This window comes from Myodes glareolus, chromosome 1 (genome assembly GCF_982192425.1).
Source record: "Myodes glareolus chromosome 1, mMyoGla1.1, whole genome shotgun sequence".
NCBI classification, from domain to species: domain Eukaryota; kingdom Metazoa; phylum Chordata; class Mammalia; order Rodentia; family Cricetidae; genus Myodes; species Myodes glareolus.
This window is the reverse complement of record NC_142026.1, coordinates 123,080,269-123,097,140: the sequence shown is the minus strand read 5'-3', so window position 1 is coordinate 123,097,140 and position 16,872 is coordinate 123,080,269.

Sequence of the window (16,872 nt, the reverse complement as noted above, 5' to 3'; positions counted from 1 at the left end):
TGAAGTGGTCTCCCTCTGTTGTAAAAGAAAACCTCTTTGATGAGAGGTGATCACACCTGTAGGTATAAGGATAAGTATTTGGAATACAGTTAGGAATTACACTGGTTTAGTGAAGTCCTCTAAGATCTATGATCTCACCACTCACACATAGTTGCCTAGGTTTATGATGCCAAACACTAGTTCTGTCATCTTCAGAGAAGTACATGGTTTTAGTTGCAGTAATCTGAAGTTCAGAGAAGCTAAGCAATTACAGCAAGACCATACAGCTATTAAGTGGATAGTTGCAAAGACTATCCTATCTAGTAGGTGAATATTTTCTAGAGTGTGTTAAGTAAGAAAAGAATTCCTCAAACACTAGAAATGAAAAAAGTACACGAGGGTCAAATAGTTATGAAGTTTGGGATATTTAATTTCAAATAATAGTCAATTTATGGGAAGTGAGGTGTTATCACACACTGATAATTAGAGAAAAGTTGTGTAGTAATTTTTGAAAGACAATACTTATCACTTCTTAGTGTCTATCCAGGAGAAATGAGTATGATTAATTAACATTACAGACATGGATGCCCGGTGTGATCATGTTTACAGAGGAAAAAATAATCTAAATCTTCATGAGGACTAAAGGGACAAAATAGACTACTGTCTATCTATATCTAAAAGAGAATAAAACGAAGGAAGAGTCTGCTTATTCTTCACGTCTTTGTCACCCTCAGAGACATCTTCATTTTTTTCTCTGCTCTGTACTTTCCCATAAGAGATAGATCCTTGTTGATGGCATTACGAGATGATCACCACCACGGGATACCCTTCCATAGCATCAGCCAGTAGGAGACAACAGTTGAAAACAGGAAGTCAGGTGATCCCCCAGCCATTCTTTCCCTCTTCGTTTCTGTTTGGTGCTCTATCACTGAGACATCAGCTGCCTTTGGATATCCAGTTCTTATGTCTCAGATAATGCCATTTTCTTCCTCTTCTCCAACAAATTAGAATTATTTAGCTTTCCTGGGACTGGTCTTCTGGTAGTTCACTCAACCCTGTGTATTCCTCTATAGTAAAGTTTTCATCAAAGTCAGCTGAGCCATGTGGATGGCCTTCTATTTCATCATGTCTAAAGCCTGACTGTTCCTCTGTGTGTTTATATCTTATATAAAACACTAAAATATGTGATTGAGTGAAAATACAAATTATAGCATAGTCATTATGGCATAAACCAATAAAAATTCCTCAAGTATTCAAAAAATGAATATATACATATATCTGTTGTTGGATAACTAGAAAAAGATCTAGAAAGATATTTTTTCCAACATAGAAATAGGATTTGGAACGGCAAAACACCTCTCAGGAAATGGAATTTGGTTGACATCCAAGGCAGATTTTATTTTTTGAAAGTAAATACAACATGAACTACTTGTATAACATTTTAATTTTATTTTTTGAACACTACCATTGTGGCTCATACCTATAAGCCTAGCACCAAAAAGGCTGAGGCAGGAGGATAGCTATGAGTTCAAATCAGCTAGGTTCAGTGTAAGATCTATGTTTTTTTAAAAAAAAAAAAGTTAAATACTATCAAAAGCCATAAAATTAAATTTTGTTCCAGATATTTAACTCATTGTATTAGTCAAGGTTCTCTGGGGAAACCAATAAAAAAAATGTATAGTAAAGGGGGATTTATCAGGCTGTTTCACATGATATCTTCTGGGTGGTTCAAAAATATCTGTCTTCCAACTAGAGAAACTGAGGACCAGTAGCTTCTCAGTCCATGAGGCTAGATGTCTCCACAGCCCTGATCTGGTGCTGACGTACTGGAGGATTTCTGGAGAACCACTGGTCTTCAGTTCACATGAAAAGGATGAAGAAGATGGGTCCTGATGACAGGGGAGGAAGCAGAAGCAGCAGCAGTGGAAACAAGAGGGTAAATCAACTCACAGAAAGGGTCAGATGTGAAGCCATGTTGACAGAAAGCAAAAACTTGTCTCTTGGCCATTCTTCTAGCTGGTGAAGGTTGCCAGGACTTGCTGCCCCTATTCAGGGTGGGTCTTCCCACTTCACTTGATGTAATCAAGAAAATATTTCACAATAATAACATGGAAATTAATTAATATAATGTCCAGGCATTAAAATAATGGAGATAATTGTTGCTCTTTACGGGTGTGCCCAGAGATTTATTTCCTATGTGGTTCTAGTTCTGATCAATATTAACCATAGCATTCATTGTTTGTCAGACACGCTTAGTCTTTTAGCCCTTTCCCCAGAACCACTATTGGTATTTCATATTGTCTAGGAAATGCTATACTAGGACATCTTGCCTTAGAATTTTCTATTTGCGTTTTGCTTCTTGAAATCTTAACGCTCTTTAAGACCATTAGTATTTATTCCTTGACATGTGGACATGTCTAAAGGACATTATTTGAAGTAGGAAGATCCTTTGACTACGGGTAGCTTTATGTCCTAGGCAGGGGAATCCTGAACTATACAAGAGTAAAGAAAGAGTGTAAGCCTATGTATATTCATCCATTCCACTCTGCTTCTTGACTGCGTGGATGCAATGTGACCAGCTATCTTGAGTTCCTATTGCTGTTACCTGTAGTGATAGAGCATAATCTGGAAATATAAGCTAAAGTAAACTTTAGCCTAAGTTATTTTCTATTGGTGTATTTTATCATAGCAATAGAAATGAAAGAAAGACAGAAATGATACTAAGAAGTGGTGTCATTGTTATGATCAATTTGACCACCTGGCTTTTAGGTCTTTGGAATTGTTTGTAGGGGGACTATACAAGGGTATAAAACTCTGAGCTTGGAAAGCTGTTGAATTCTCTAAGCAGAAGCTTTCCTGGATGCTCTAGTGAATTACTTGGAGGCTAAGAATGCTGATAAAAACATAGTGGAGGCCTGGCTCATGAGATTTCAGGCATAGACAAGGACTCTATCAGAAACTGAGCCAATGGTCAGTCACATGATGTTTTGGCCAAGAAGATGGCCTCATTCTACTCATGTCCTTGAGAAACTGAGTGAAACTGAATTGAAAGATAATGAACTGATTTGTTTGACAGAGGAAATTTCAAAGTGGTACGCTACTCAGGCTGTGCTGAAGAAGCAGCTTTAACAGATAAAGAGAGCCGCTTGGCTGTAGAACTGCCTCCTACACTACACTGGGGCAGAAGGAAAGGCTCTTGAGGGGAAATCCCCACGTTTGGTAGGCTCCAAATATGGAATCCAAATTAATTTTAAAAAAGAAAGCTTGAGAGTGTTTCTCCAAGGTGAGTGCCCAGAACCTGACACAGCTGTGGTCCTAAGGCACCAGGTTTACATTTCAAGGTGGCAACAGAATTTGGGAATGTTGTGGTTTCTATATGGCAATGGTTTGGCAGGTATGAAAGATGCAAGGTTGAGGGAGTTGCGGAGAGTGGCGAAGGCCTCCCTGAGTAGTGAGGTTGGAATTCCTGCAGAGAAGTTTTTGAGAAGCCATTGTGTGAGACTGTAGACGCGAAGCCTCAGTTGCAGTGGAGATGTCAGAATATTGGAGATGCAAAAAACGCGAGACATCCACCAAGGAGAACTGCACACATTGATGTGTAGTCTGACTAAGGGAGAATTTATGTGTGCTACACATAGTGGAGCTACCCAAGCTTGTTGGGGTCCAGTTAATTACAAGTCCTATATACTGGATATGGAGCTTCAGAATTTTATATTTGTCCTGCTGAATTTTGGCTTTTGGCTTTTAGTTTGATCATTCCTTGCTATGCACTGACTATTCCAGTTTGAAATAGGAGTCAATGTATCAAAGACAGTTTGCTGTGTTAATGGAAATTAAGTGATGGGTAGTGTGGTGGTTTACATGAGACTAACCCTCATAGGCTCATGTGTTTGAATGCTTCATCCCCAGATGGCAGAACTTATTGGGAAGAATTAGGAGGTCTGGCTTTGATGGAGGAGGCATATCACTGGGGGAGGGTTTTGATGTTTCAAACGTCCACACAATTCTCCTCTCTCTCTCTCTCTCTCTCTCTCTCTCTCTCTCTCTCTCTCTCTCTCTCTCTCTCTGACTCATGCCTGTGGGTTAATATGTCAGTTCTTACCTACTGCTCCAGAGGCATGCCTGCCTAACTGCTGCCATGCTCCCTGACACCATGACATGAAGGTCATGTGTGGAGGCCCGAAAATATGAGCCTATTTCCACGTTGACCAAAGGTCAGAGAGTTGGAACTTACCTTTAGTTCCTCCAAGGTTATTGTGCTACTACCTCAAACAAAGGTCCCGCCTAGAAGTAGCTCAGAGAGTTCTGTCATTGTCAACAGATCCCGCTAACAGCCAGACCTTGTACTCCAGGAATAGAGAAGTAGATATGTTCTACCTCAAACAAGAGTCTAAGGATCCAACTAAGGGTCCAGTTCCTTTACTGAGATAACACTGGATTCCACACAGGGAGTGGTTTGCCTACAGAATGTTTTAGTTTAACGTGTGTACGCGACTTGTTTTGTTCTAGCAACAGAATGTTTAACTATGGATGTAGCCCATGACCTTCAATTGGTATGTTCATTTCCTTGTATCATGTTAATGTAGCTTTTTATCTTACTCCTTTTGGGGTCAGGGGTATTTTAAGCATTTGGAAATTAAACGCGGGCAAATTCCAGTACTCACTGGAACTCCCTCCCGATACTATTCTATATGTTTCTCAGTTTTATTTTCTTTCACGTCTTCGTATTCTTTACTAATATTTTCTAAATCCCCATGCATCCACCCTGTGAGGTATTTTTGTAGAGGTTGGTCCCCGACAGTCATAGACTCTCATCCTCTGGAACCATGTGTACCAAATTAAACCTTTTTCTTTATAAGTTGCCCTGGTCACTGTCTTTATCACTGTAATGGGAAAGTAACTAAGAGAGACAGTACTTATTTCTTTTCCCCAAAGAGCCTGGAGTCTACTAAGAAAGGGAATAATAAGTAGCAGCCAATTCCAGCATAGTATTAAGACGTCATGATAAGCATCGAGACCTAGTACTCAGACAAAAAGAGGCACATAGTGACTCACATTGAATAAGTCATAGTATGCTATTCTAAAGTGGTACCTACTTGGCTTTGGGAAAGTAAGCATGTGTGAGCTAATTGGATCTGGGATGAGACATGTGCTGGCAACCTAAAACAAAGAAGTGTTGATAAAGGAGCTGCATGTAGCCCAGATATTCTCAGCTTAGAATTCAAAATCTATAGTGAGAAAGATGTGGAGGAAGGATGGAGAAGAGAAACCCTGGTTAGAAGTCACGTATCTTTCTGTGTCGTTTTGTTATTGAGACAGGGTTTCTCTATGTGGCCCAGCCAGATATCAAATTAATGGTCATCCTCCTGCTTCAGAGTTTTGAGAACTACAGTAACAGGTATGAGCCACCATGCCCAATTCTAAAAACCTATTTCTTATGCTAAAATTTAGACTTTGTTTTGAAAAACATAGAAAGCTATTGTATAGCTCCACAAATAACTTAATCCAATGTTTTCAGAAAGATAATATTAACGGGTGGGGTGCCCCTGGGGCAGCATGGCTAGTTACCTTTTGCAGCACACTGCTGGGGATATGAGCTAGAGCAATACGAGCCATGGTGGTGAAAGTAAGTAGGGAGTGTCATGATCACTACTCTGTGGTCGATACAGTATCATGACGGGTCGAATCAAATGTGGAGAGTGGAACAATGCAAGAAACCAGCAAGTACTTACTGTGCTCTTTGAACATGTCAGGAAGTGAAGACCCTGGTAAACAAACTATTAATAGTTTTGTAGAATTGAATCAGAGACTCAAGCAAGAACAAAATACTTTGATAACTATTTCTATAGCTTTAGACACCGTTCCATATAGTATCAGATTTGTTACATAAATAAATTCATATTAACTACCAGTGATATTTTCATATCCTTTCAGTATCCATCAGTTGTCCCTATGTCCTTTTTGGGATCTAGATTAACAAAATCTACTTACAGTTCATGTATTTAAATTATAATGTTCCAAGTTTTTTGATTCTGAATTAATTATTATACATTCCTCTGTCAATATAACAATTAGCTTGAATAAAAACATCTATTAATTTTAATCATCCGAGACTTTTAATAACCTGTCAGCTTCAAGTTGACACAGTAACTTATGAAAAAAGATCTACAAGTAAGGTCATGTAACACAAATGAAGTTACATAAAAATTTAACACACTCTACAGATTATTATTGGTATTGGCTGAGATACAGAGAATGATTCATCTCAGTCTCTGTCATATAATTTAGTCAATAAATATGAATCATAGAAAGCACACACAGGCAGCATAAAAAGATTAAATAAACTGATTTCATTTGTCAAGTGCATTACTTGACTGAATTCCATTTATTTACAAAAGGTAAGTATGACTTGGATGAATTTTAGTATTATTAGGAGAAACATTGCACCCAAAGATTTGAATGCAATATTACACCCAAAGATGGGAGTCGGAAAGTCCCTGTCTTTTGCTGGTATTTATCTGCCAAAAAATAAACAAATCTAAATAGGTATAAATGCTTAAGATAAATATGTACTAAAAATCTAATGTCTATAAGGTAATTTAATAGATGATAATGCTCTACAGATGGAATACAGGAACAGTGGCAATGATGATGTGAGTGTGTGTGTGGGGGGGAATGTGCACGCACGTGCAGATGCATATACCCAAGTGGGGCATATGGTAGCCAGAGGATGGCATCAAGTATCCTCTATCACTTCCCTCCTATTAATTTTTTGAGACAGGGTTTCTCGCTGAACCTGTAGCTTGTTGACTTAGGGCTAGGCTGTAACTAGAAAGGCACAGCAATTGTTCTGTCTCTGCTCACCAACCAGTCACACACCCACCCTCCCTACCACCTATGGTGCTTCACTTAGAGGACTGCATGGCCACACTCAACTTGTTTAGACATTGACCATAATGGATCTGAATTCAAGTCTTCACACTTACGAAGGAAGCACTCTTACCCACTGAGTCATCTCCCCAACCTACCTTTCTACCAGAGGTAAAAATTGTGTCCCAGAGGAGACTAGGCAGTAGCTGAGAAGACTGATTATTGTCAAGATTGTGGTGTGAGCCTTGCTGCTAGCATTTTATGGGTAGGAACTAGGGAGGCTCCAAATTGCAAACACCTCCTTGTAACCAGTTGTTTTTCCTTAGATGTCAGTAATACTAAGATTGAAAAGTACTGATAACCAGGCAAAGCTTTTTTTTAACTTCTCTTAGCCTCAGGTGTGAAAAAAAAATGTTAGGCATTGTGCTATAACCAAACGAGTCATGACACTCATAGGATGCTTATATTAGTTTCAAACTGTGGTTCACAGAGATGAAAGTGTTGCCCAAGGACACACAACTAGGAAATGGTGGATTGAGAGTCCAATTTCTATAGTCTGATTCATTTCACTATCAATTTAAGAAATGTGCCCTTGGTTAGGAAATACCCATCATGTATTATATATAGACTGATAACATTTGTGTTTTCTCCAATTAAATGTCCATGTGTTAGACAAGAGGCTGTTTCTCTCTCCCTTATCCAGCTGCAAGGAAAAGAGAGCAATAATGATGGCAGAGCCAAGGAAGTTGCTTCAGCTTCTACTTCTTTGACTCATTTTCAGCCACTGTATTTACAGAAACCACAGAGAAATGGGGAGCTGAATTCAGGAAAAAAATCCTTTTTTTAAAATATTTATTTATTCATTTATTTATTATGTATACAATATTCTGTCTGTGTGTATGTCTGCAGGCCAGAAGAGGGCACCAGACCTCATTACAGATGGTTGTGAGCCACCATGTGGTTGCCGGGAATTGAACTCAGGACCTTTGGAAGAGCAGGCAATGCTCTTAACCTCTGAGCCATCTCTCCAGCCCCAGGAAAACAATCCTTTTTATAAGTTATTATTATTATTACTATTATACTATTACTTGGGAAACAGGGTTACCCTGCCTGACTGCTCCAGAAATCCAGATCCTGTCAGTTGTGCCAGAGTACCTCTCTGTGACTATACTACATGCCCAGTTCAACATAGCTTCACTGATATTCGCCCTTACTTGTTATAGTTGAATTCATTGGAAATTAATTTCTTGTTTTTTTTCTTCCCTACAGCAGAAATATCGCTTCAGAAATGAGTATTTTTTCCCTGTTTTGTGGATATAGACGACTTTTAGGTAGTGAGACAGTTGACAAATTTATAATTGCAAGACTGATGCAGCCGAGAATATTTCCTCTGTGGTTGTTAGTAGGTGAGAGAGTGGAAAATTCCTTAATAGCTCTATTTACAAATAACAAAAGCTTTAAAGGAAATTAAAATTCAGATGCATTATGCACTATCATTTCCTAGGAATTTCCATGTGAACTCCATATTTTATGCATTTATGTCTGAACACATTAAAAATATTCTACCTTGTAGAGAGGGTGGTGATATCATATAAATAGTACAGAATCTCTGTGGTGTGTGTAGACAGGATATTATTAACCTTGATTTTTCAGAAGAAAAAAAGTAATTGTGAAAGTAAATGATTTGTACAAGGTCCTACAGTTAATAAAAAGGCAGAGTGGGAACTTCAGCCTAGTTCTTGTTGGGATAATAAAGGAAAGACACCGGGATCACAGTCACTGCTTATGTAGCTGACCTTTTCCTGCTGTGTTTGTGCAGGGTTTGCCAGTGTAGAACTCAGCAGCACAGGCCACGTGTGGAGCTTTCTTTCTACTACCCCTCCACCTACCTTGTTTCACAGTTAACAACCAATGGAACCAAGGGCCACCAGTGTCCAGTAGATTCAGCAACCCTGTATTAATGCATTTGTCTTAGGAAATCATTGTGTTATGATACCCAGGATGTAGCCGCTCTTTCCTTAGCACTTAACACTTGTAATCTTCCAGAGACTTTGGGAAATAGAGAGTGACTTTAAAGCTTTTGTTCATTAGATGTTGCTTCATCTTTTGGTGGTTTACTTGGAAGAGTTTGGTTTTTTTGTTTGTTTGTTTGTTGTGTTTTTATTGTTGTTGTTGTTAAAGAAGGTTGTCATTTTAAGGAAAATTATCAAAGCAGAAACACTTCTTTTTTAACCAGTCCAGATACTTTGGGCCTTTAAGTCAATTCTGAAAAATAACTTTGTTTATTATACTAAAAAATATATTTATAAAGTATATTGTGTATGGTGGTTTAAACAATAAACGTTCCCCCAGAGGATCATATACTTCAACACCTGGTCCCCAATTGGTGGCACTGTTTGAGGGGGTCATGGAACCTTTAGGAGGCAGAACCTTGCTGAAGGAAGTAAATCACTGTACCAAGACTTTTAGGCTCTATAGCCTTGCCCTATTACCTGCTCAGTGTCCACTTCATGAGTATGGATGAAAAGTGTTTGTAACATGAGGGCCGGCTTGTTGGGGTATCTGTCCCACCCAGTACCCCATAGCCGGCAAGCCCAAAGAAAATCACTCACAAGACTCCATAAGATTATAAACTGATTGGCCCATTAGCTCAGTCTTCTTATTAACTAATTCTTACATTTTACGGTAACCCATAATTCTACTCTGTGTTAGCCATATGGCTTGGTACCTCTTTCAGCTGTCAGCTCACATGTTGTTGCCTCTTCGGTGGTCTGCACAGGAATGGCAGAGGGAGTTTCCTCCTCCCTAACCTTATCCTATTCTCATTGCCCCGCCTCTACTTCCTGTCTGGTTGACTCACCTATACTTCCTGCCTGGCCAATCAGCGTTTTATTAAAATACATGATTGACAGAATACAGACAATTCTCCTGCACCAAGTGTTCAGTCAGTTTCCTGTTCCTGGACCCTGGGGGTCTATGCCTTTTCCACCATGATGAATTCTTGGCAGCTGCAACCATAAGTCAGAATAAATGCTCTCAAGTTGGTTTTGGTCATGGTGTTTTATATCAGTAACAGAAAATTAACTATAGTCTATTTTCTTTCCCATATAATTTTGTACTAATTTTGGCATGTCAAGAGTATATATTAATTTTAAGGAATGGAACCTTCATTTATAACTTTGTGGCTATTGAAAATACAGATTTGACTTATGCAAGTGTGATGGTAGGCTTCGTAAGACTGTGGCAAAAAAATAGCTGAGAAAGATTAGAAAGGGAAAGGGCATATTTTGACTCACAGCTCCAGAAGTTTTGGCACATAGTCTCAAGGCCTTGTTGCTTTGGGTTTACACAATAAAACACAGCCCAAGGGCATGGTAGAAGTTGCCTGCTCACCAACACAGTCACCAGGAAGCAACAGAAAGGAGCTGGGATTTCAAAATCCCTTTCAAGGGCATGTCTTCAATGACCTAACTTCCTCTCAATAGACCTTACCTTCTTAGGCTTCTATCACCTCCCATTCTGAGGATCAAGCCTTTAACACACAGGCCTTAGGCAAATATTTAAGATGCAAACCATAGCAACAAGCTTGCTTTTTTAGCCATTCCAGAATCAATTAGAATATAAATAGGAAATTATCTGCCCAAGTGATTCCCAGCATTTGTCTCTAAATTATTTTCAGTAGAGTTACCTTGGGTAATTGGATGGTTGATTTATTTTTATTCCATCACTATCAATCAATAAATAGCAAGGTGCTAGAATACACTAGCTTCACTCTGCCCTGTGAGACGTAGACCTCTGCTGTGAAAGAATCTATGAGGTGTGAAGGTAGAGCTTTGTACCCTGTATGCAAACAGTTACAGAATCATGATGTGACCCCACATCTGAGTCCTGGTACACCCAGAGAACACAGCTGTTCTTCACGCATTCAGCTAGCAGTGGGACACTTCTACCAGTCTTCAGAAATAGCTACTGATTGGTGCCTCAGGTCACCATCATGCTAAATACTACTGTACCGAGGTGACTGTATTTTATAGATACTTTATTTTTTAACGATACATATGTATAGGTGATGTTTCCATATGAGTTTACATTGTACAATGTTTAAGTAAGGTTAACTGTCTAGTTCTTTAAATATTTATCATTGCTGTATAGTAAGAACATTAAAACCCCTTTCTTTCAGGTTTTTCACATATATAAAACCTTATCATTCTCTGAAGATCTGCTGTTGCCTTTCTAGGCAATAGCACACCTGAGATTTCTGTACTTATCTAAAGATAACTTAGCACCCATCAATTCACTGCTGCTCAGTCTCACTTTCTCTCACCTTCCCTGGACTCTAAGAAGTGTGGCTTTTCTCTTAGATTCTATGAGATCAAACTTTTATATTCTATTTGAACTGTGAGATCATGCAATGTTTGTCATCCTGAGCCCAACATTCAACAATGGTCTCTGGTCCTGTCCATTCTATTGTAGATGACAGAGCCTTTCTCTTTATTTATGCCTGAATATTATTTTAGTGTAATTCTGCTTTATATATTCATTGACTCATGGCACCCATATTATTCCCAACTCTTGACTCCTTTGCTTCATGCTGCCATGAACATAGGAAGAGTATAGACATATTATCAACATACCAAATTGATTTCCTTTCAGTACATAGTATATGCTGCATAGTGGTACTGCTGGGTCACATGTTTATTATATTTTTAACATCTTTTAAAATATTGACTGAGCTGATTTACATTCCCTTGAATGGGATACAAGTTATTCTTTTTCCCTCACATCCTCAAGAGTACTTACTAAATTTTAAATTTTTAAAAAGTTGTCATGTTGCTATTTATAGCCTATTTATCTCTATGAGGGTTTGGTTTTCATTTACTTAATGATTAGTGATGTTAGCCAGTTATTGTTTTTAATTTTTTGTATGTGTGTGTGTGTCTAAGTATGGATTTGTGCATGTAAGTGTTGCACCCACAGAACCTAGAAACATCAGATCTCCTATGCAAGAGTTATAGGCCTCTGTGAACCATTCAGTGTGGGTGCTGGGAATGGAACAGGGGTCTTATGCAAGAGAAGTTCTTGCTTTTAACTGCTGAGTCATTGCTCTTGCCCCTAGAGTATTTTTGCTGGTGTTGTAATTTTTCATATACTGTATTTATTAATCTATTTCCTGATCATACAGCCTCTTTTATAAAATATATCTTAGGCATATTTAAAATTGGGTGAGTTTTTGTTGTTTTGGTAGTTTCTGTTTTGTCTTGCTGTTTGTTTTTGGTAGGAGGGCCATGAGTTCTAGTCTAGTCTGAGTTTCATGGTGAGATCTTGTCTTTAAAAGAAAAAAAGAAAGGAAAGAAGGAAGAGGAAGGAGTGAGAGAAGGAAAGAGGAAGGGAGGTAAAGAGGGAGGGAGAGAATGAAGGAATGAAGAAAGAAAGAGAAAGAAAGGAAGGAAGGGAGGGAAGGAGAGAGAAAGAAGGAAAGAAGGAAAGAAGGAAAGAAAGAAAGAAAGAAAGAAAGAAAGAAAGAAAGAAAGAAAGAAAGAAAGAAAGAAAGAAAAGGGACAAACTATAATGAACTTTCTCTACATAGCCATCATCTGGTTTAACAGTTAACACACTACTGTTCAATTTTTCAGCTATCTCCTAAATTTGGGTGGAGTCTTTCAAAATAATTTTTTATACTTTGAGATTATAACATTACCTTTCTTTTCCTCCCTCCAACCTCTCCCATATACCTGTCCTTTCTCTCTTTCAAACTGATGGCCTCTTTTTTCATTAAATATTGTTACAAACATATGTGTGTATGTATATACATATGTATATATATTCCTAAGTATAACCTGCTCCGTCTGTATTAAGTCATTTGTATGAATTTTTTTGGACTGGCCATCTGATATTAGATAATGGATTGGTGTTTCTTCCGTGGCAGTCACATTGTTAAGACTACAGATGTAGTAGCTTCTAACATTTCTAGGTGACACAGTCTCACAGAAAGCTCTTTCTTCTTCTGGCTTTTGCAATCTTTTGGCTCTCTCTTCTAAAATGGTCACTGAGCCTTAGGTACAGGAGTTGAATTATAATGTATCAGTCCGGGCTGGGTTCTACAACTCTGTATTTTGATTGGTTATGGTTTTCTGTAATGGTCTCTGTCTTTTGCAATGAGAAGTCTACTTGATGGGGGATTGGACTACACTTACCTGTGAATATAAGGACAAATCGGTGTCACATAGTTAGGGATTATACTAGTTTAGTCAAGTGGCAGTTACAGGTTCTCCTTTAAGATCCATGACTTCATGAGCCCTGGGAAGTTGACTAGGTTTCCAGAACCAGGCCTGATTTTCCTTTCGCTGTGGGAGGGGAGTCTGAAGTCCAATTATGGAGCTTACCACCAAGGTACGTGTGTCACCATTTCATCAATGACCACTTATTTTCCACTTCTTGGAGGCAACCAAGAGTAACAGCAATATCCTATTTGGGGGACTCTTCTGTGCAACCTTGACTAACAACTCAAAAGAAGGATTCTCATGCTTGGTTTTGGAGGTTTCTTAGACGGTCTTTGGCTCTGGAATGAAGTAATGTTAGCTCAGATAAGAAAACCTCATTTAATTACATATGTATATTTATACATAGACTTACATGTATTATAGATATTCTTTAGGTATGATTCTTTATGACCTTTCCAGACATCTTTAGTGTTATTTTAACCTCCTCTCTCTCTCTGTTCATTACCCTCCTACTCCATAATTACTGCCACCCCTTTCCTCAGTACCCCTTTCAGAACACATACACCCTGCTATTCCCTTCTCTATTGCTCCTGCTCCCCTCTAAATCTAAAGATTTGGAGCTAGGAACTTCTAATGAGAGAGAACATGTAGCATTTGTCTTTCTAGGTCTCAGTTACCTCACTCAATATATTTTCTGATTCCACCCATTCCCCTGCAGTGTTCATCATTTCATTTTTCTTAAAGTTGAATAGTATTCCAAGGAGTTTATGTATCACATTTTCATTATCTATTCATCAGGTGAAGGACATTTAGGTTGTTTCTATTTCTAGTTATTGTGATTAGAGCAGGAATGAACATGTATCTGTGTAGTAGGACACACAAGTATCTGTGGAGTAGGATGTTGAGTCTTTTGGACATATCTACAGGGTGGTATAGCTGGGACATATGGGAGATTCATTTGTAGCCTTTTGAGTATTCTCTACCCTGATTTCCAAAGTGGCTGCACAGGTCTACAATTCCACCAACAGAGAATCAGAGTTCCCTTCTCCTCTACAACCATGTCAGTTAAAAATAATGGTTGCTTTTTACCATTTTGACTGGGGTTAAGAGAAAATCAAAAATTGTTTTGACTTACATTTCTTTAATCACTCGTGATGGTGAACATTTTTTGAGATATTTCTTAGCCAGATTTTTATTGTTGTTTGATAAATTCTATTAAGAACACTCTGTCTAGGTCCCAGGACCATTATTTTAAATGGGTCATTTTATGGATGTTTGGGGGTGTTTTGTTTTAACTTCATTTTTAAATTCTTCATATATTATAGAAATTAATTCTATGTCAAATATATAGTTGACAAAGATTCTCAGCCATGCTCTGGGCATCCTCTTCACTCAATGATTGTTTGTAACATGAGGGCCGGCTTGTTGGGGTTTCTGTCCTGCCCAGTACTCCACAGCCAGCAAGCCCAAAGAAAATCACACACAGGACTCCATAAGGTTATAAACTGATTGGCCCATCAGGTCAGGCTCCTTATTAGTCCTTGTAACTTACATTAATCCATTATCACTATCTATGTTAGCACATGGCTCCGTACCTTTCTCAGCTGGGCAAGTTACATGCTGCCTCTTCGGTGGTCTGCGCAGGAGTGCCGGAGGGACCTTCCTCCTCCATAACCTTATTCTATTCTCTTTGCCCCGCCTCTACTTCCTGTCTGGTTGACCCGCCTATACTGCCTGCCTGACCAATCAGCGTTTTATTAAAATATGATTGACAGAATACAGATAATTCTCCCGCACCAATTGTTTTCTTAGCTGTACTAAAAAAAATCTTTTTTAGTTTTATGAAGTTCCATTTGTTAAATTTTGACCTTAATTCTTGGGCAAATGGAGTTCTATTCAGAAAGTAGTTTCCTATATGCACACCTATATCCAATAGAATATTGCCTATGTTTTCATCTAGCAAGTTCAGTGTTTCAGTTCCATATTTAGGTCTTTGATTTACTTGGAGTTAGTTATTGTTCATGGTGATAGACATGAGTCTAAATCATTCTTCAGCAAGTGTATATCTGGTTTTCTTAGCAGATTGTTGAAGATGCTTTGTTCATTGTTTGGTTTTGTTGTTGTTTTGTTGTTAAGTTACTTTTATTTCCTGACATATTCTGGGAATTAACCTATTGTCAGAGTTATAACTGACAGTAATTTTCCTATAGCATAATCTTGCTCTATTGGTTGTTTCATTTAGTTGTGCAGAAACTTTTGAACTTAATGTAATCCCACTGGTCAATTTGGGCTTTTATTTCCTATGTTTTGGGGGTCTTGCTTAGCAAAAACAACCTTGCCTTTTTTAGCATATTAAAGTGTTTCCCCTGTGTTTTCTCCTGGTAGTTTCATAATCTTGCAATTTTGTTTAAAATAAATTCTCAGGAGGTTAGGTTCCTAAAGTTCTAAGGTAGTTGTAAGAATATGAATTGGGGGGAAGGAATGGTTGGACGTGGAGGGCCAGAGAATTGTGAATGACTTGGTAGTGCACAGTTCATGTCACCTTTGCTGACAAGCACTGAAAATAATCTCACTTTCATTACACTCTTTTCCTACATAGCAAACTCCTCTTCAACTTTCTTCTTGCTTTGAAGTATTGCTTTGTACACTCAAAACTAATGCAATAAATGATATATTACTCATGTTCCATGAATTCATGTCCAATGCAGCATTTTATACACAAATTACAAAAATTAAGTGATGACCAGCAGAAGAAACACAGCTCAAATTTCAGTTCTCAGGTTGAGCTTGCAACAGGAAAGATGGGGGGAGTACAAACTTTGAAATAAATGTGACCTACAGATCACCAAAAAATAAATAAGTTAAGTAAAATAAAATAAAACCCAAAGTTAAAAATTTAAAACTTCTCTATTGTGGGAAGTCCTTCTGTGTGCTGCTTTTGTTGGTTAATGAATAAAGTAACTGCTTTGGCTTGCACAGGGCAGAATAGAGATAGGCGGGGAAAACTAAACTGAATGCAGAGTGAGGAGACACCATGTAGCCCAGCCAGAGGGGAAAGATGCAAGCTGCAAGCTGGAACATTGTGGTAAAATATAAACTAATAGAAATTGGTTAATTTAAGATATATGCCAGAAATATGCCTAAGTGATTGGCCAAGTAATGATTTAAATAATATAATTTCTGTGTGATTCTTTTGGGAGTCTGGGTGGCCGGGAAATGAACAAGCAGCCTCCTACTACACTTATCCTGAGGAAAAATTGTGACGTTTTGAAAATGAAGATTTAGTTCATATACCTCTTGACTCAAATTAGAAGTTTAGCTGACCCTTGAAACCATTGTGATTATTTGATTGACCTAATACCAGTCTTTTTGATAGAGCTGATGACCCCTGCAGACACCAATTTTGTTAGAGCATTTTCCTCATTACCCTCACTGTTAATACTACCCACAGTTTCACAATGAACTTGGGTATTATAATTCACTCTGAAATAGAGGCATTGGCCCTAAAACTTTCATTGTATCTGGAGAACGAAAAGCAGTTCTAAGTTGGTAGTAGGAAAATTGGCAACAAGGAGTCCTTTTAGCCAACTGTCAATCTTATTGGGCAGCCTCCTACCACAACCCTAGAGAATAAGAAATGGAGAGAATATGGAATAAATTTTTCTAACATTCTTTTTGTTGAGAAGGAAGGAGAACTTGGTCTAGTGTTACTCTTGCTGAAATACATAACTCAGAGTCATTAAAGAATTACATGTCTCGTGCCTCCATTTTGCCCATACTAACCTACGAAGTTTAATGGATA